This window comes from Pongo pygmaeus, chromosome X (genome assembly GCF_028885625.2).
Source record: "Pongo pygmaeus isolate AG05252 chromosome X, NHGRI_mPonPyg2-v2.0_pri, whole genome shotgun sequence".
NCBI lineage: Eukaryota > Metazoa > Chordata > Mammalia > Primates > Hominidae > Pongo > Pongo pygmaeus.
Window position 1 is genome coordinate 47,669,467 of NC_072396.2, and position 20,983 is coordinate 47,690,449.

At 43.6% G+C, this 20,983-nt stretch overlaps 1 protein-coding gene across 5 annotated transcripts in view; it reads left to right on the forward strand.

Annotated features, from left to right (window-relative positions):
• Positions 1–1,293: 1,293 nt before the first annotated feature.
• JADE3 (jade family PHD finger 3) overlaps positions 1,294–20,983 on the forward strand; it is a 150,299-nt gene continuing 130,609 nt past the window's right edge. Inside the window, exons 1-2 of one of the 5 annotated variants that reach the window (XM_054470978.2) lie at positions 1,315–1,381; positions 13,875–13,962. The gene's annotated coding sequence lies outside the window, so the exon portion shown is untranslated. Of the gene's footprint in view, positions 1,382–1,461; positions 1,761–1,845; positions 1,974–13,874; positions 13,963–20,983 lie in introns of those variants that run through there. The other 4 variants (XM_054470979.2, XM_054470976.1, XM_054470977.1 and 1 more) reach the window with 4 other exon arrangements.

Below are 20,983 nucleotides of genomic sequence, written 5' to 3' on the forward strand. Positions count from 1 at the left end.
TGTCTCTACCAAATAAATAAATAAATAAATAAGTCGGGCCATGGTGGCGTGTGCCTGTAGTCCCAGCTACTTGGGAGGCTGAGGTGGGAGAATCACTTCAGCCCCGGAGGTGGAGGTTGCAGGGAGCCAAGAGGTTGCAGTGAGCCAAGAGATCTCGCCATTGCATTCTAGCTTGGGTGACAGGGAGCCAAGAGGTTGCAGTGAGCCGAGATCGAGCCACTGCATTCCAGCCTGGCGACAGAGCGAGACCCTGACTCAAAAAAAAAAAGGAAAAGAAAAAAGAAAGAGAATGAGTATGAGTTCATCATAGTTGCATATAGCACATTTCCAAACCCAGAGAGGTAAGCCAAAAAGGTTTGTTGCTTAAACATCTATATTAGGATTCAACCAAAGGATCAGAACCAGTAGGAAATTTTATATATATATATGTATATATATATATACACACACACACATATATATACATGCACATATATATACACATATATATACACACACACATACATATATATATACACACACACACACACACACACCCACAGTGCCCAGCCCGCCAGAAGAACGCATGGTGGGAATATACGTATATACACTCCCTGTTCATTCATTTCTTCGAAGCTATTGTCTTAGATGATTATGGTGGTGGCTAAGTAAATCCAAAATCTGTAGGGCATACAGTCAGGAAGGGAAGATCAGGAGCAGGCTGGAACCAATGGACACCGGCCAAAGGTGTCATCCATAGGGAAAATTCTCTTTCTCTGACGTACTCAGCACCCTCAGCCCTGATTGAAAGGCTTTCCAACTGATTCTGTCAGGCCCACCTAGATTATCCAGGATTATCTCCCTAACTTTAAGTCAACCGATTAGGAGCTTTAATTACATCAGCGAAATACCTCCAGAGCAACACCGGGATTGGCATTCGATCAAATAACTGTGGGCGATAGCCTAACCAGTTGACACATCGAAAAAGCCACACAACATCACAAACCACCTGTGCTGGCAACTGAATAAATGAATTATGTTAATGGCCACCTTGGCTTTATTATTACAGGTAATTCAAGCACAAGCGACATAAATCAATAGCGGCCGCCGAGTTGATGTATGAGAGTCCCACTTTGGAACTTCAGAGTTGGAAGGGGCCATGAAAAGCTTAGTCTGTATTTCAACACAGCCGAGGCATCTGCACCTAGTCCTCTCTAGCGCTCGGCGGGGCTGGGGCGTCTCGGGCAGTGGCGCACCCAGCTGGACGGGAGGGGAGCCCACCTGGAACGCGGCGCCGCGGGTGCGGGAGCGGCGAGTGGGCGGGGCGTCTAGGCGGCGGGTGGCGACAGCGCCCAGCCCGCCAGAAGAACGCGCGGCGGGCAGACGGCTGGGAGCCGCTCCGGTAGGGCGAGCGCGGCCGGCGGTGGGTGGGAGGAGAGGTTGGGGGAGGAAGGAAAGGGAAGAGGCGGAGCGTGGGAGCGCACAGTGTCAGGAATACAATAGTGCTCCGCGCCGCCTCAGCCGCCGCCGCCGCCCAACCGCCTGCCCAGCGCTGAGGCCTGACGGGCCGGGCGGACGAGGGCCGAGGGCGGGAGCTGAGGCGTGGGGGGCGGCCCCGGCGGGGGGCGGGGGCGAGGAGTGGATTAAGGGGCAGGTGCGAGGGAGGGAAGAGAAGAAAGCGAGCGGTTAGGGGGGCGGTTACCACTCTGACCGGACTCACCCGGCACATTGCCGGGCCGCGGCGTGGAGCCGGGCAGGAGCCGCGAGCCAGCTGCGCGAAGGTAGGCGCCGCGGAGGCCGGACCCGGCGCGGGCGAGGTTGGGGGCGTCGCGCCGGCTGGGCGGCGGGAGCGGCGGCCTCCGGGAGTGGAAGCGGGCGGCGCGGAGCGCACAGTCCCGGCCCGGCCTCGCCGCGCTCCGGGTCGCTCCGGTTCCACATCGTGGTCGCCTCCGGCGTCCCCGGCGCCTTGGGGCCGAGAGCGTGTGTGGGCTGAGGTAAAGTGCCTGGTGGCCCCTCTGCCCGCCCGGGCAGTGCCTGGTGGCCCGGGCGGGGGGCGGGGGCGGACGCGCGAGCTCGGCTGCAGCTCCCGGCTACACCGGGCAGGAATTGAGCGCCATAACTGTTGCGGCTCTTTCCTCCGGTGCCCCCTCCTGGCGCCCCCTCCTCCGTTCCTGCCCTTTGCCTGGCTTCGGGGCTGACGGGGCCAGACCCGTGGCGGGAGGACCTGCTCTGTCGGCCGCCAGGGGTCGGATGCTCCAGGGAGCGAGGGCGCGCCCTGGCTGTTTAGATGTTGGGGGGCGGAAAAAACCGAGTGCCTGGAGAGGGGAGAACGGGTGGTGCTGGGTGCGGCGAGGCACCCCGGGAAGCCCGGGTGCCCACCCGGCGGGAGCGGGAGCGCGGGCGCCCGGCGGGCCGGCGAACTTTCCCTCCCGCTGGCGGCATTGTTCGAACTGCGGGTCCGTGGCCGCCGAGCGTCGGGCGGTCCCGGGGTGGGAAAATCGTGAGGGCTTTGCTAGTCTTTCAGGGAAATTTTCCCACCGCTGGGCACGGCAAAGTTAACTTTTCTCCAGCTTTCGAGTTCGTTTTATTCCCTCCACCCCAGGGGCCGTAGTTTGTTTTTTTTTTTTGTTTTGTTTTTTGTTTGTTTGTTTGTTGTTTGTTTTTTTAATAGCCTTCAATCTTTTTCTTCCGCTTTTCACAGCAGAGCCAGTGCTTCGGTGGAGTCTAGCTTTAAATTGCACAGGGCAGCCTGCGTTTGTTATTTGTGAGGAGAGGGTGGCGGGATCTGGAGTGAGTGACCACAATGGTGGTATGTGGAGGCATGTTTCAAAGTTTTTATCGCTGTGCAGCCCTGGGACATATGTAGCTACTAGGGATTTGGCAAGAAACTTGTTTGGCCGCTTCTCCGACTTTGAGTTGCAAGGAAATCCGTGGCCTTAGATGTGCGCGAGTTGTTTGTGTGTGTGTGCCGTGAGGTGCGTTTATCTATGAAGCTGAGGATGAGATTCCCCCCTCCCGCCGTCTGATTGTGTAAGAAGTCAAAACCGTGTTGAAGGTGATTCCAGTGGTGGCCTGGAGGGAAAGGCGACCTCATTCCCTGTGTTCAGTCTGATAAAGTGAACTGCTGCTCTCTAAACTTGGGAAGTAATGAAAAATAATTTAGGTAAAAACTGGTTGCACAACGTCTTTGCTTAGTTTAAGCAACCCACAATCCACTTTCCCAGACCAGTTCTCCTGTGAAATACTTTCCCTGTAGCCACTTCTTGTCAGCCTAGGCTGGGAGGGGGAAAGAGTAGGGCTGAGAGAGGAGGCGGTCTGAACAAAGCATTGTGTTTTTATTTAGTTTAATACTTCCAAAACATCTGTAGATGATGGGAATATGGGTCCCGGCCTTCGTACCCTTTGAGTAGTGTGGTTCTCATGCTTTTGTAGCATCATGTGATTACTCTTCGGATAAGTGAAAATAGATTTTTTTCTTTTTTGTTTAACCTAGGAGTATTCCACCTCCATAACATATCATTTTCTCTATCATTTAAAGTGAGCTCTGAGCTTAAATACTTGAACTGTAAAAGGATAATACCCTCTCTTCAAGGATTACCTGAGATCGTTGAGAAGTGTTTCAGTGCCCAGCGTGTATTCAACTCTCAATCGATGTTAGCCACCATCTTTGCCACCTTTTCTCCAGTTGTGCTCTTCTTTATGCTTTTGTTTGCTAGAGAATAGCTTTTAACCCAATATTGTTGCCTTGCTTCTGTCCAGTCAATTCTGGAATACTCAGGGGTGCAAGTCTGGCTCTAGAGTTCACACTTTCTCTCTCCCCTCTTCTCTGAGTCATTTTGCTTGCCCTCGGCAATGCGATGTGAATCTGGTCATAGGTAGAAAAAAGTAGAGAAAGGCTTCCCACTCCTCCCTGAAGTGTTGTGACCCACCTTCAGGCCCGTAGGGGAGATTCCCAGGAGCAAGACAGGTGATGGTGCAGGGCTGGCATCATAGCTAAGAAGTATGGATTGGTGAAAGTTAAAGAAGGAAGGGTGTTGAAGACTTGTAGGTTTAGTATGGTCCTCTCCTTTAATAATGCTTGTCTTTTCCCTCTCTTGTGTTCCAGCAACCATAACAACCCATTTTTTTCCCCTAACCTGCACAAAGCCGTATCTTCTTTCTGCCCACTGCTTTGAGGTCTGGCTGGAACTAGGCAAGTATTTTGGAAGAGGTGGGGGAGGTAGGAGGCATCAGGTGCTGGTGAAGACATGGCATTAGGGAGGGCTCTTACAAGCCTTGATCAGAGTTACAGAGAGCCAGTCCAAAAATGAAGTTGAGCATTATCATGGGACATAATGCACCTACCTCCTTGTGGAGCTTACACAAAATAGGAGCTGAGAAGACAGAGGTAATATGCTGTCTTACGTTAAGAAAATCTCTCATTGAGGTATGATTTACTATGATCTTGACTTGCCCCACAATATATATAGGTGAGAAGTGAGTGTTAGGTGACACCTGTCTGGCACTCTCCTAACATGGGGACACTTTAATGGCTCACAAGTTTCTGTTGTTCCAGTTTACAGTGGCTGGGAAAGCTGAAGCATTCTGGTTTGTATGGTGGGGAGGATCTAAGATGAATGGGTAAAAGTGATGAACGAATAAACGGGTACTAGCAAGTAAGTGGTCATTACAGACCAAATAACTACCACTTTTGAGTTTTCTGTTTTCTGGAATCTTTGTGACTCCCCCATGGTTATTTTTGCCTTGTTCCTGTAGGTCTTTCCATAGATAATAGCAGCAAAATTCTTACCATTAGAACTGCCTCTGTGCTTTTCTTGGGAGAAAGTAAAAAAAAAAAAAAGGGTCCTGGGAAAAACTTGCCCGATTTCATAGCTAGGCTTGTGAAAAGGAAGGTGATAACTCAGAAGACAGCCAACTGAATAAAGGACCTGGTATGGGGAAATAGTACTGGGGCTTTGACCAATAGGAAACACCTATGAGTTCATCAATACTTTTCAAGCAGCAAATAATTTAATCTTTGCCAAAACCCAGGAACCATGGCTGTGCCCTGCTACCCAAGGAGCTCCTTTTCCCTTGGTATTGGCTGATGGGCAAGGAAACCCAAGACTAGAATGTGTTTTTTTGTTTTGTTTTGTTTTGTTTTGAGACACATGACAAGAAAATATGATACCAGCATGGCCAATACACTAGACTTTGTGTGTTGGAATCTTCTGGGACACATTCTTTTTTAGATTTTAAAAACTTACTTTGATAATTACAAACTGTTACAAGAATAGTACAAAGAACTCACTATATTCCCAATTATTAACGGTTTGCTCTCATTTGCTTTATCACTTGCTCTTTTAGTTTCTCTTTCCAAACCATTTGTTAGTAATCACTGAAATTTATTATTTGTTGTTTCTTTCAAGCCATTTGTTAGTAATCACTGAGAGATTGGTACTTATCAAGGGCATCCTGTCCTGAACAGTGGCTCAGTTGCAGCCACTGGGTATAGCAGAACAGTGGTGGTGAGGCAGGGTCCAGAGGTAGAGCAAAGTCTACCTACAGCTATGAAGCACACAATTTGTAAACCGTGTAGAATCTCTAGGGCTAGATATAGAAATCATTATCGATTGTAAAAGTGGTTAAGATAAACTCCACTTTTCTCACCATTCTTGTCAAGTTTGTTCTTAACTATGCCAAACTTTAATATTGTTAATGAAAATTCACTCCACTCCCCAACTTTGCAGCAATAATATATTCTCCAAGATTTTCATTTAATTCATTCAGCAAACATGTATTGAATACCTTCTGTTTGCTAGGGGTATAAGAGGTGAAAGATACCCCCTTAACAGCTCAACTTCCAGTGGAAAGGAATTAAGTCATCTTCTCACAGTCAGGGGGAAGAGTGCTCTGCTGAAGGGGTTCACAGGGAGTGATGGGAGCACCATCCTGGTTAAGGATCTGAGAAGTAGATCTCTGGGAGTCATTTGGGATGGATGTAACTATGAAGATCTGTCTTCTCTGAGGCCTGCTCTTAGATGACAAGGTTCGTGAGTTAGGGAAGCCTTTGGTGTCATATACCCAGCACAGGCTGTGAGGTCAGGCCAACTTGGATTCAAATCCTAGCTCTACCACTTGCTCTTGGCCAGTTATTTAACTTCTCTGTGCCTCAATTTCTTTGTCAAACCATATCTCTGAGGGTGGTAGTGAGAATTGATCGATGCTCTGTAAACATTCATTTCATCTTACTCTACAAAAATGCAATGTATGGGGAAATTGCCTGAAAAGTAATAGGTATTAAGGTGGGGTCCAAGCCGGGGAGGGGGGTGGTGTGTTTCTGTTTTTTTCAACAAATAAATATCTAATTGCACTAAGAGCTATGATGGACATTACCATATAGGATAATAACAATAACAGCAGCAATGATTTCTTAAACATTTCCTGTGTGCCGAGTACTGTGCTAAGTGCTTAACTAACAGAGGATCTCTCTCTCTCTGAGGTGTGAGACTCAGAAAGGTGAAGCAAAGGTAACTTGCCCAAGGTCACGCAGCAAGTATAAGGTAGAATGTCCCTGTGAGGGAGACCAGCATGGTGCCCTGAGCCTTGAGAATGAGCAGAAATAAGCAAGGTAAAGGTTAGAGAGAAGGGATTGCCAGGCAGGGGGTAGCAGCAGGTGTTGTGAGGGCACTGAGGTGGGAGAGAGATGTGGAAAGGATCCACAGAGGTTTGGCTAGGACTTGGGGTAAGAGAGATGAGGTGAACAGGGAAAGATTGACAGGGCCTTACGGGACCTCATTAAAGAGCTTGTGTTTTATTCCAAGTACAATGAGAGGTGTTTCTTTCTCTCTCTCTCTCTGTCTAATGCGAGGTCTCTCTCTCTCTCTCATCCTCTCTCATCCAGAGAAGCATATAGTGAGGCCTAAACAAAAATGGCTTAAGAAAGTCATTTCCCCTTCAGTGTCCCACCTTGCAATCCAATAGAGGCAATGTCTCTGGACCAAATGCATAGGTCTTAAACAGTTTTTATTGACTGCCATTAACATGGCTAAAAAGAGTTTCTATGATGCTGGAAGAAGCTGGTCCTTCAGAATGCTTCTAGAAGGAGGTTTAATTAGGCTCATATAGCTGATGCTTTTTAGGCTGCATTAAGGGAGCTCTTTCAGCTCTCACTGATCCCTGTCACATGGGGAAAAAGTAGAATTGAGAGAAAACATAATTCCTGGAAACCTGAGTTGTTGTTCAGTGTTAGAAATGGAACTGTCGAGTATAAGACTTTGGTTTAAATATATCATGATAAAGATACTTCAGTGACTAAATGGAAATTTTTTTATGTTTTTTGTTTTTTGCATGTGTGTGCCATCTGTGATGGCAGACAGCACATTTGTTAGAATCTGGGAAGACTTAAGTATTTTTTCAATACTTATATATTTATTTATTCTCATCCAGGTACTGGAAGTTTTTCTGTTTGAAACTATTTCTTATCTACAGAGTAAACTTCACAGGAGGAAAACCAGTGTTCTGTTCCCCTTCCCATAAGTACTAGGCCACAAACATATTTACTTTTAAGTAGCCTGTGTCAATTAGCTTTTTGGGGGAGGGTGGTTAGCTGGTGGCTAGATGATCTGGGATAGCCTTACTCACACATCTGGTCGTTGGCAGGCTGGTTGGTCTAGGAGGCCCTAAGCTGGGATGGTTCATCTCCATTCTATGTGGTCCGCCCTCCAGCTGGCTAGTCTGGACTTATTAACGTGGTGGTCTTGAAGTCACAGAGTAGCAAGTGAGAGCAAGCACCAGTGCACAAGCACTTTTCAAATGTTTGCTGTGTCACATTTGCTATTGTCCCATAAGCTAAAGCATGGAAGTGCTTCTGTGGCCAAGCCCAGAGTCATTGTGGGTGGTGACCATTCAAAGGTGTGGATATAGGGAGATGTGAAAAAATTGGGGGCCATTACTGCAATAATTCATAATAATTAGCAATGAATGTAAGCTCTTAAGCTTTGATAAATCTTGTTAAACACCCATTTCTGAATGTAGTGTATTCTAGAGACTAAATAATGTGATTGTGCCATTGGTAACACCTCTTCCACCAAGTGTGGAATGGAGTGATGGTTTTTCTAGGAAGAAGCCAAAGGGAGACAGTGTGGTTTTGGACATAGATATTCTTGTGAGTGGCTTAACTGCTTTCTGATCTTGTGTGGCTATCATCAAAGGAGTCCCTAGATTTCCTCAACCTTCCATTCAAGCATTATCACGAAAACCCTAGTGTATTAGACTCTACTAGGTTTTGTGGTCAAGCAAAAAGACTGTTATTTGGGAACCACCACCACTTAAGAGATGAAAGAAACATTTGCAGTCTTTCCCTGGAACCTTTATGTGATTTATAATTTGTACCTAAGAGAGGAAATCCTTATTTGAGCATTGGTAATAAGGACAAGGGATTCTCTGTAGATGTGTTTTAATTGGTCAAGATTTAAAAATCTTCCTGTGGTTGCAGTGAAAAATCCAGCATTGTACTGTGAAGTGAGTGGCCAGGAATTACCAATTTGGGGCATCAGCCTTTGACCTTTGCTTGTGAAGATCTCAGAAGTAACACTTTCCACATAACTGAAATAGGCTTTACAACAGCTTGCGGCCTGAAATATATTACATGAAAATGCAACTGGACCTTAGGAAGTATGTGTGGGAAACTATACAAGGCTCATTTTGTATGTCTTAGAGATGTACATTCCTCCAGAAAATTGCCTGGTGATAGAATCTTAGCTTTTCTTCTTTCCTCCTAGGATAAAAATTAAAAATCTCTGATATTTTAAAAGTCAGTGACTTGAAAGAGCAATCAAAATTTATAAACACACACATCATTAGACCCCGCAAACACTTCCAGGAATTTATTCAACAAATATTTGCATATTAATTGGAGTATTGCTTGTAGTAGCAAAAGATTGTTAATATCCTAAGGGTCAATCAAGAATATTGAAGACACTGATAGTTTTGGAACATGCATGACCAAGCAGGTAGAGGGTGAGAGGGAGACTTTTCACTACATAAACTTTTACGTATGTATTTTGAATTTTAAGCAATGTGAATATATTTTCTTATTTTGAAAGTTAAATACATTTTTTAAAGAGATGATATATAGTGATGCAAACTTCCATAGACTCCTATCCGAGTTGACCTGATCAGAGCTATTCCTGTTCAAAAAAAATCTAGCCAGCTTTTCCCCCTAGAAATGCCTCACAATAGTGTACTTCTGAATTTTTAACTATAATTCTGCCTTTTCCAGAATATCACATAAGTGGAATCATGCAATATGCAGCCTTTTTTTGGTCTTGCTTTTAGAGGATTCATCCATATTATGTGAATGAATAGCCTGTTCCTTTTCATTACTGAATACTATTCCATTGTATGGATGTACCACAGTTCATTCACCTGTTGAAGGACGACTTGGTTGTTACCAGTTTTTTGGTGGTTATGAATAGAGCTGTGGTAAACATTAGTGTACAGATCTCTGTGTGGACATAAGTTTGCAGTTTATTGGGGTAAATACGTAGGAATGGGATTAGTGGATTTTTCTTTGACAGAAATTACCAAACTATGTTCCAAAGTGGGTTCTACCATTTTATATTCTCCTGCCATGAATGTTATTCCACGTATGGATGTCTAGTTGTCCCAGCACCACTTGTTGAAAAGACTACCCTTTCTCCATTGAATTGCCTTTGCATATGTGTCAAAAATCAGTTGACTATGCTTCTGTCAATCTCTTTCTGGGCTCTCTGTTGCTTTGATCTATATATCTATCATTTCTCCATTAACACACAGTCTTGATTATTATAGCTTTATAATAAGCCTAGAAATCAGGTAATAACGAGTACTCTGGCTTTTTAAAATCTTTCTCTCAGGATATGCTTAAGTTAATTTAAAAAAAAATTTTTTTATAGAAACAGGGTCTCACTGTATTGGCCAGGCTAGTCTCAAACTCTTGGTCTTAAGCAGTCCTCCCCCCTTGGCCTCCCAAAGTGCTGAGATTACAGGCATAAGCCACCACATCTGGCCTTTTTTGCTTTTTAAGAGACAGGGTCTTGCTCTGTCACCTAGGCTAGAGTGCAGTGGCCCCATCATAGCTCACTGCAGCCTTGAACTCCTGGGCTCAAGTGATCCTCCTCCCTCAGCTTCTTGAGTAGATGGGGCTATGGGCGCATGCCACTATGCCCAGCTATTTTAAAATATTTTTTGTGCAGAGATAAGGTCTTGCTATGTTCCCTGGGCTGGTCTTGAACTCCTGCCTCAAGTGATCCTCCTGCTTTGGCCTCCCAAAGTATTGGAATTACAGGCGTGAGCCACTGCACCTGGCCTGGCTTTCTTTTTCTTTTTCAGAGTTGTAGTGGTGAGAGAGGACATCCTTAACTTGTTCCAATCTTGGAAAGCATTCCAGCTCTCACCATCAAGTATGATGTTGTAGGATTTTTTTTTTTTTAATATACTGTGTTGTGCAGAAAAGAGTTAACATAGCAGACCTGAGGCTGCTATCTTTAGAAGGCCAACGTGCACGATTGGCCCTTAGCTGGTGTTTGGGAAATTGGCTTTTCAAATGTTTAAAAAGAAAAGATTATATTCTACCTTCATTTATTCCTTTTCCAATGCTCTTCATTTCTTTATGGTAATCCAGGTTTCCTACCTTGATCACAGTCTTTCTGCTTAAAGAATTCCCTTTAACCTATCTTTTGAGGGCAGATCTGCTGGCAGTAAATTCTCTGTTTTTGGTTGTCTGAAAGTTTTCATTTTCCTTCACTTTTGAAAGGACACTTTTGTGGGTTGACAGTTTTTTTTCCTCTTTCAACATAGTACTCCACCATTGCCTGGCTTAGGTGGTTTCTGATGAGAAGGCTGCTGTAATTCTTTTTTTTTTTTTAATACCTTAAGTTCTGGGATACATGTACAGAATGTGCAGGTCTGCCACATAGGTATACATGTGCCATGGTGGCCCGCTGCACCCATCAACCTGTCACCCACTTCGGGCACCTCTCCCAATGCTATCCCTCCCCCAGTCCCCCACCCCCCGACAGACTCCAGTGTGTGATGCTCCCCTCCCTGCGTCGATATGTTCCCATTGTTCAACTCTCCCACCCATGAGTGAGAACATGTAGTGTTTGGCTGTCTGTTCCCACGTTAGTTTGAGGCTGCTGTAATTCTTATCCTTGTTCCTCCATAGTTAATATGTCTTTTTTCCTCTGACTGCTTTGAAGATTTTGTTTTTGTCTTTGGTTTTCAGCAGCTTGAATATGATATGCCTAAGTGTGGCTTTTAAAATTTTTTCATTTTTGTCCCGCTTTGTGTTCTCTGAACTTTTATTATATCTGTGGTTTGTTGCCTGTCACTAATTTTGGAAAGTTTCTCAGCCATTATTTCTTCAAATAATTCTATCTTGTTCTTTTTTTTTTCTCTTTCTGGGATTCTAATTACAAGTGTGTTATACTGTTTGTTATTGCCCCACAGTTCTTGAGTGCTCTTCAGTATTTTCATTCGTCTCTTTTTAATTTTTATTGACTGATCAATAAGCTTGATCTTCAAGCTCACTGAGTCTTTCCTTGGCTATGTTAGGTCTACTGTTGAGCCCATTGTTTTTCTTACTGTTTTTTTTTTTTTAAATTTCTAGCATTTCCCTTTGATTCATTCTTACAGTTTCTATCTCTTTGCTGAAATTATCTGTCTGGTCTTGCATATTGTCTATTTTTTACATTAGAGTCTTTAAGATATTAATCATAGTTCTTTTAAATTTTTTTTCTGATAGTCTCAACATCTGCATTTACTGAGTCTGGATTTAGTAATTCCTTTGTCACTTGGAGTGTTTTCTTGCCTTTTGTTATGCCTCCTAAATATGCTGAAAGCTGAACATGGGCAGGAGATGCTTAGGTAAATATTTGATATGTTTGGAGAAGAACATATTTATGGGAATTTGTGTTAATTTGGTCAGGAGTTGGCCTGTGTTTTTTTGTTTTTGTGTTTTTGCTTTTGAGATAGGGTCTCGCTCCGTCACCCAGGCTGGAGTGCAGTGGCATGATCATGCCTCACTGCAGCCTCGACCTCCTGGGCTCAAGCGATCCTCCCATCACAGGCTCCCAAGTAGCTGGGACTATAGGTGTGCTTCACCATGTCCAGCTAATTTTTAAGATCTTTTGTAGAGATGGGGTTTCACCATGTTGTCCAGACTAGGTCTGGAACTCCTGAGTTCAGCTGATCTGCCCGCCTTGACCTCTCGAAGTGCTGGGATTACAAGTGTGAGCCACTGCGCCTAGCAAGAGTTGACCTGTTTGATATTGGGTTTGTTTTGTTTTGCTGTGGGTACCAGAGATTTCTTTTCTTTTCTCTTTCTCTCTCTCTTTTTTTTTTTTTTTTTTTTTTTTTGAGACAGGGTCTTGCTCTGTCACCCAAACTGGAGTACAGTGACACGATCATGGCTCACTGCAGCCTCCGCCTCTCAACCTTCTGGGCTCAAGCAGTCCTCCAACCTCAGCCTCCTGAGTATCTGGGACCACAAGTGCATGCCACCATGCCCAGCTAATTTTTAAATTTTTTTTTTGTAGGGATGAGGTTTCCCTGTGTTGCCCAGTCTGGTTTTGAATTTCTAGGTTCAAGCGATCCTTCTGCCTTGGCTTCCCAAAGTGCTGAGATTACAGGCATGAGCCACTGTGCTCCACCAGGCACCAGAGATTTCTGATTTCTCTAGTGATACATTCATTTTGACTCTTGCTTCGCTTTGGGTTTTTACTTTGTGCTGCTTCCCAAGAGCTATCTTTAACAGCTCTCCCAGTTGTATTCTATTGTTCTTAACCACGGAGCTGGTTTGCCAGGTTGTGGTTAGTAGGGGAGGAGGGAATTCTCTGATGATCTGATTAAACCTTACTTAGACGGGTACTAGAGCCTGGGTCTTGAGTGTGTCCTTGGCAAGATTTCCTTTTCCTCCTCCTGGACTGGAGCTTCTTTTTCTTTTTCCCATGTTCCTTTACCCTAGCTGCAGTGGGTATCCACCAGTGTTCTCCAACCGTGGGTTTCAAGTCCTTCCCCCTGAAGACTAAGCCTTTTTGTTCTGTAGTGGGGATAAAGGGATCTGGGTAGGTTTCACAGTGGGTGCTGTTTTCCTCAGCCAGCCAGCCAGCACCATGGTGGGCACTTTCTCTGAGATTTTTCCCTGATCTTCCCTGTGAGAGCCTGGTGGAAAAGCTTGTAGCAAAAGCTTGTAGGAAAAGCTTGTAAGAGTGTAGCAACCTCTTACAAGCTTCACACTCTCATGCCAGCTCATACTCTGGTCTCCAGTAATTTGTCAGAACTTCTAGTTTGGTCCTCCTACAGGTTTATATGCTCGGATCCTGTGTCTCCCTGCGGGTATGTGTATTTCCATATATTGGGATTGTGGGATAGTGGTTTGTCCTAGGACCTCAGTTCTGTCATATATTGAAGAAAAGTAGTTGCTTTTCAGTTTGTCTAGCATTTTTCTTGTAGTGAGAGTGGTGATGATAGCATCCCAGTGCTTTATATCCAAGCTGAAACCCGAAAGTTTTAATCTGTATAAATGTCTAATGCAGTGCATGGTACATAGAAACTCAGTACAGGTTAGTTTTCCTTTATTTTTCTTTTTCTTACTCTCTTGAATTTTATGGTTTTATGACTAGGGAGCCAGGAATAATTGATTCTAGTTTGGTTTCTCCCTGTTTTAGGCTTAAAAATCCTCTGTACCACTTAAACATTATACGTTTGTCTTGCTCTCTTCCAAAATTCAATGTATGCCTTTGTAGTTTTTGAATATGTCATTAGCACTCAGTGATTTGCGTCACTGAAAATTAGAGCATGATTTTATCTATTTAGATTGTAGATTTTGTTAGTGACCATGTTTTTGTCATTTTTGTTCTCCACATTGCCAGGTGCCGTTCGCTTCAGCAGACATTTGTTGAGTGCCCACTGTACTATGAGTGAGGCACTAAGTATTGAGTAGAATACAAACCTGACTTGGTAAGTGGAATAACCAAGGGGTCCCCAAGGGCAGTGGAAACTCCATGGAGGGAAGGATATTGCAACTTGCACAGTATCTCCATTTCAATCTAGAAAGGTTTACTTCTTTTAAGAATTCTATTTTTATACTAATGATACATGAATGCATCCTAGCAAAAAATTGAAAAATTGTAGAAAGAGCCATGGTTGTTCTTGACATCCTCATCCTATCACATTCTCCTTCCCAGGGTTAATTTTGATTACTATTTCTGTTTGACTGTAGAAATTGCTATGTGAAATATCATGCCATCTAATAACTTAGTAAATACTTTTATTTTTAAGGGAACAAGCTTTCAAATTTATTTAACTTTTAAGGAATGCTTATTTAAAGAGATGACTATTATCATTCAGTGAGGATGTGTGGCCTGATGATGGTTCTTTGTTTCACTTTATAGTATAGCTATTTTAATTGTTAAATCCTACGTTAGTGGTCAGTGGAAATGTTGTAGTAAATGGGAAACACAGAAATTAGTAGTGACCAAAAAGATGACCTATTGGCCGGGCGCGGTGGCTCACGCCTGTAATCCCAGCACTTTGGGAGGCTGAGGCAGGGGGATCACAAGGTCAGGAGATCGAGACCATCCTGGCTAACACAGTGAAACCCCGTCTCTACTAAAAATACGAAAAGAAATTAGCTGGGCGTGGTGGCAGGCAGCTGTAGTCCCAGCTACTCGGGAGGTTGAGGCAGGAGAATGGCGTGAACCCGGGAGGCGGAGCTTGCAGTGAGCCGAGATCACGGCACTGCACTCCAGCCTGGGCGACAGAGCAAGACTCTGTCTAAAAAAAAAAAAAATGATGACCTATTGACTTTTTTTTTTTCTTTTTTGAGAGTCAGGGTCTCACTCCATCACCTAGGCTGGAGTGCACTGGCGCTGTCATAGCTGACTGCAGCCTCAAACTCCTGGGCTCAAGTAATCTTCCCACCTCAGCTTCCTGAGTAGCTAGGACTACAGGTGTACACCACCATGCCCAGCTAATTTCATTTTATTTTATTTTAAGAGATGGGACCTTACTGTGTTGCCCAGGCTGGTCTTGAACTCCTGGGCTCAAGCAATCCTCCTGCCTCAGCTTCCCAAAGTGCTAGGATTATAGGCCTGAGGCACTACACCTGGCCTATTGACTTAAAAAAATTATACAGTAGGATGGACTTTTTTGGGGTTATTTATGGTTCTGTGGATTTTTTTTTTTTTAAGACAGGGTGTCACTTTGTGGCCCAAGCTTGAGTGTCACAGTTGTCACTCACTGTAGCTTTGAACTCCTGGGCTCAAGCAATCCTCCTACCTTAGCCTCCTGAGTAGCTAGGCCTACAGGCACGCATTACCACACCTAGCTAATTTTTTAGTTGTTTTGTAGAGATGAGGTCTCACTATGTTGCCCAGGCTGGTCTTGAACTCCTGGGCTCAAGTGATCCTCCCACCTTGGCCTCCCAAAGTGCTGGGATTACAAGCATGAGCCACCACACCTGACCCAGTTCTGTGGATTTTTAACACATAAATAGATCAGTGCAACCACCACCACAATCCGCCACAATCAAGGTGCAGAACAGTTCTATTACCCCAAAAAATTCCTTTGTGCTGACTCTTTAGTCATATTCTCTTTCTATCCTAAACTCTGGCAGCCACTGATCTGTGTTCTATCACTACAGTTTTGCTATTTTGAGAATATCACATAAATGGAGTCAAACTGTAATCTTTTGAGTCTCATTTTCCTCTCTCAGGGTAATGCTTTTGAGATTCATCCAAGTTGTATATATCAATGGTTTGTTCCTTTTTATTGCTGAGTAGTATTCCATTGTCCAAATATACCACAGCTTGTTTAATCATTCACCATTGAAGGGCATTTGAGTTGTCTCCAGTTTTTGGTGATTGAGTAGAGCCACTATAAAAATTCATATACATGTGTTTGTGTGCATATAAGTTTGCATTTCTCTAGGATAAATACCTGGGAGTATGATTGCTAGAATTGTACTACCATTCATGGTAAAACTAGTTAGCTAGAGTTTGAATGCTAGAATGGATAGAGTAGCAGAGACCCAAGTTTGAATCCTGCTTTTTCTTTTTACTAACTCTGCAACCTTGAGTCAGTTTAACCTCTTTGTGCCTCAGTTTCCTCATTTGTAAAATGAAGTTAATAACCACTGGTATTGTTGTGTGAAATAGATGACATATTAAGGATAAAATGCTGAGCAATATATGACATACTGAATATATTATTATCTCATGTTTAATAGAACCTTTTTTGTGAGAAACATTCATCTTTGATGAATTAAAATGGAGAAATTAAGTAATCTGTAAGTGTGGCGTGTTTGGTAGGCAAGCCTTCAAAATATGTTGTCCCTGGGGAAAATTTCATAAGTCCTCAGTGGTGAAAAGGTTTAGGAACATAGATGTATGAGAGTCTTGTATAACATCCAAAGGTTGGACCAGATGCCCAAGTTTGGTGGTTTGACTTGCCCTCTCAACACTGAAGAATCAGATTCACCAAAAATTGAATACATTCCTATATTTCATGTAAGAAGCTGCAAAAAGTAGCTCAGAATCAGTGAACACTTATTGAGCTCAGGAGATCCACCTGCCTTGGCCTCAGAAAGTGCTGGGATTACAGACGGGAGCCACCACACCTGGCTTAATCTCCCCAGTTTTGAGAAACACATTGAGGTCGGAATTACAGAAATACTCAGCAAGTCTTGCCCTAGAGCACTATACCATTAGAAAATGCAGTGGAGACCCTTTCTTGCATAACTGCCACATAGTATGGTCTGGCTCAGTCTGAGCAGGCACCAAGGGCAGAGAGGATATGTTTTCCCCTGGAGAATTTTCCCCTCTCCTATGAGGTACGCACAGACGACTACTGATTCACTCACCAGGCAGTGGATGAAATTCAGCATTTGCAATAAGGAACCTAAATGTTCTTTTATTGTCTGTTCATCATTTTGTAATGTTTTCACATGGTACAGTCCATCAACTGTGACAGTTCTTTATCTGGGATTTCAGCAGAACTGGGTGGAACAAGAAGTCTTGAGCACACAATCTTAAGAGATGTCATCTCTGGACTGTTTCTGCACTGCCTTCCCTCCTGTGTACCATCAACAATCCAACACTCATGTTTACCTGCACCTTTCCTCACAGCTGGGAAATCCTTCCCTCTTTGCCCTGCCAATCCTGCCTGGGCCAATTCTTCCAAATTCCTGTAAATTCTATCTCAGCGAGAGATTTTCCACTACCCCCAACTCTACTCTTTTGGATGCCATCCCCTACTACATATTTCCTCATTAAGTCCTGTCTTTTCTATTCACTTTGGCACCTAATGCCATACTTCCTTACTCTGTGACCTATTTGTATACATGTGACTTGCAGGTATACAGCTAGACAGAGTGATAGAAAACCCTCAGGCTCTCTGCATCTTAACTCCCACAAATACCTGAAGGGGACTTGCTGCCTCCTATTCAATTAACAAACCAAACATCGATTATCATTTTGTGTAAAAAAAAAAATTACATGTAACATGTTCTTATTTGTGTTTTTTGGTTTTTCTTAAAGACAGGATTTCACTCTGTTACCGAGGCTGGAGTACAGTGGTGCTATCATAGCTCACTGTAACCTCGAACTTCTGGGCTCAAGCAATTGTTCTACCTCAGCTTCCTGAGTAGCTAGGACTACAGGTGCACACCACCATGCCTAGCTAATTAAATGGTGGGTTTTGTTTTGTTTTGTTTTTTGTAGAGACAGGGTTTCACTATATTGTGCAGGCTGGTCTTAAATTCCTGGCCTCAAGTGATTCTCCTGCCTCAGCCTCCCAAAGTGCTGAGATTACAAGTGTGAGCCACCCTCCCCAGCTGCATGTAGCGTGATCTAATGGCCATATACTTCCTGTGGAAAACAATAGTTAGGAAAAGAAATATACATTTTGCAGATTGTCAAAACTGCTGCTTTGCCATGCTACTGTTGTGAAAAGTGTGGCTGTACAGTCTGCCTGGGTAAAGTATGGCTTCAGAGTGTAGATTGCAGACAGCTTTTCCCTGGCTCCATTTTGGTTTCTAGCCTTCCTCATGATTCCTTGCCCACTTACAATGTTAACACCAGGAATTTTGTCTTTTCAAATACAGACAAAACTTTGACTATAAACAGCTGTATCTTACTTGTCTCACATGAAACTTATACAGGAGGGGTGTTTGTGTATGTGTATGTGATGAGCCTAAATTTAGCTCTCTCTGAAATAACTAACATAAATCCAGAAGAAACTTTTTTTTCTTTCTTTAGTTGATAGTATGGATTAGAAAAGTTTAGATGCAAGAAGGAGCTTTTTTAGACTTCTAAATAAACTTACTTGAAAGAGCTCCAATTGTGCCCCTTAGCCTCTTAAGGATATCCATGTAGACACTTGCCTTTAGGGTAACTGTCTCTAGGCTGCTTTCTTCCCATAATCTCTATGTCACCATATTCCAAGTCCGACTCAACTTCCTTCTGGACTGCTGTCCATAAAAATGCAGACCCAAAAGGCTTCTTCACTATACCTTTGTTTCCCACCCTCACCACTAGGCTACCACTGACCTCTGGCTGTGCACTGCACAGTAAGTAGTGTGTGTACCCTCTAGAACCTGACATTCAAGGTCCCCCATACCCAATCATAATCTTTCCCACTACCCTTGACTCCTCTCAAATACCTTTCTCTAGCCACTCTGTCCAAGCATGTATTCACTAGAGTCTAAATATACCATGAGTCATTCTGACCGTCTGCCTCTGCCTGGAGTGTTCTCCATATTGCTCTGAGTTTGTTCCATCCTGTGTGTTCTTCAGGACCCAGTGAAAAGCTCATCTTTTCACTACAGTGGTTTCTTCCACCTCTGAAGCCCCACAGGACTAAATGTGCTCAACACTCATTTACCCAGATGGGATAGTGTGGTAGAGTACTTACTGGCTACAATGTCCTTTCATCTCTGTATGTACACTTAGAGTGTGATTTTGCAGATCCTCACAACAAGAGGTGGAGTCTGTTTCTCTACTCCTTGAATCTGGGCTGTCCTTGTGACTCGCTTTGGTCAGTAAAACATGGCACAGGTAACTCCAGATGACTTATGAGCCTAGGTCTCAAGAAGTCTTGTAGCTTCCTTCTTACTCTCCATTCTGAGGCAACCATGTGAGGAAGCCCCAGCTAACCTGCTGGAGGAAGAGAGATGGTGTGGAGAGGGAGAGAGAGATCCAGTCATCAACCAGCCATCAGATATGTGAGTGAAGCCATCTTAGAACATTCAGCCCCAGTCACATTGGCAGATGACTGTAACCATATGAGGGACCACAGAAAAGACCAGCAGAACAACCACCTAGCTGATTCTAGCCCAAATTGCTAATCCACAGAATTGTGAGCTAATAAAATGGTTATTATTTTAAGCTACTAAGTTTTGGGGTGAATTACATGGCAATAAATAACTGAAAGGGCAGGGTTTGTACTGCTATATCCCCAGGGCCTAGAGGGCATGACCATGGCAGGTTTTCAGTAAAAGACTGTTGTGGATTACTGTCATTGTGGTGTCACTCCTCTTTTTGCTTAATAGACAACCAAACTTCCCAGTCCTCTTGGCTCTCACAAAAGTTCAAAGCTTGACTTCAACACATTCTTCCAGAATAACACCTTGAAGTTCTTCTTTGCCCCACTGCACCAGTATCCATCCATTTGCCCCCATCACAGCCCTATGACAGACAGTTCATTACACCCCACCTCAGCTCCATGTTGCATCCCTCCTACTTACCCTCATTCTCTAACCCTGTGGGGTCAACCCATTGACCACCTCAGTGCCATAAAGCTCTTCTCAACTTCCCAGCCCTCCATCCATACCCTGAACGCTTACTACCTGAATCACATGTGCTTATAATTAGGAGGAACCTTAGAAATTGAGACAGCCCCGTCTAGTTATGAATGAGGAAAGGAAGGCCCAGATAAGAAATAATAATAAATGGCTTATTCAAATTCACATGGTGGCAATGTCAAAAGTAGAGCCCACATCTCACACAGATGATTACCTAGTGGATTGCCTGTGTTTTCCTGCATCTCGTGCTTGATTGTTGTGTAGGACAATGCCTTTAATGATTAAACTATGGGAATTCTTTGGAGGCAGGCATAATACCTTTTATTTATGCCTTTTCTCATTCCCTGGCATATCTCCACTTAAAGACTAACCAGTGACTACTAGACACATCAGTAGTCAATAAATACCTGTTGATTAATTGACATTTTAAAAACAATTATGCATGGAACTTTTTAATGTATTGTTTGTGGTAGTAATTATAATAGTATACATTTGTCAAAACTTTAACTGTACATTAAAAAGGGTAAATTACAGTATATGTAAATTTTTTTCTTTTTTTTTTTGAGACAGAGTCTCACTCATGTTGCCCAGGCTGGAATGCAATGGCACGATCTCAGCTCACTGCAACCAGGTTCAAGCGATTCTCCTGCCTCAGCCTCCTGAGTAGCTGGGATTACAGGTGCCCGCCACCATGCCCAGCTAATTTTTTGTATTTTTAGTAGAGACGGGGTTTCACTATATTGGCCAGGCTGGTCTTGAACTCCTGACCTCAGGCGATCCACCTGCCTCGGCCTCCCAAAGTGCTGCGATTACAGGCATGAGCCACTACGCCCAGCCTATATAAATTTTTTAAATTAAAGTGTAGTCAAAGCAATTATGCTGAAGAAATCCATTTATTTGATAAATGTGGCTAAATATATAGGTAACATGTTACTATGTGAAAAGAAGTTTGGCCCTTTGAAAATAAACTTGCATATAATAGGCACTCAGTGTTAGTTTCCTTCTTCCTTGTATACCAATGCTTCATGATCACCTGTCAAGGCTGCTAAAGAAAGCATTCTTGTACTAGAAGATAGCTGGATCTGATCTGACTTCTAAGATTCTGTGATTTGTTTAAAAGGTAAATAAATGACTGTTTTGAAATGCCTGTGTAAAGTAAAAATACGTAAGCACTACAAC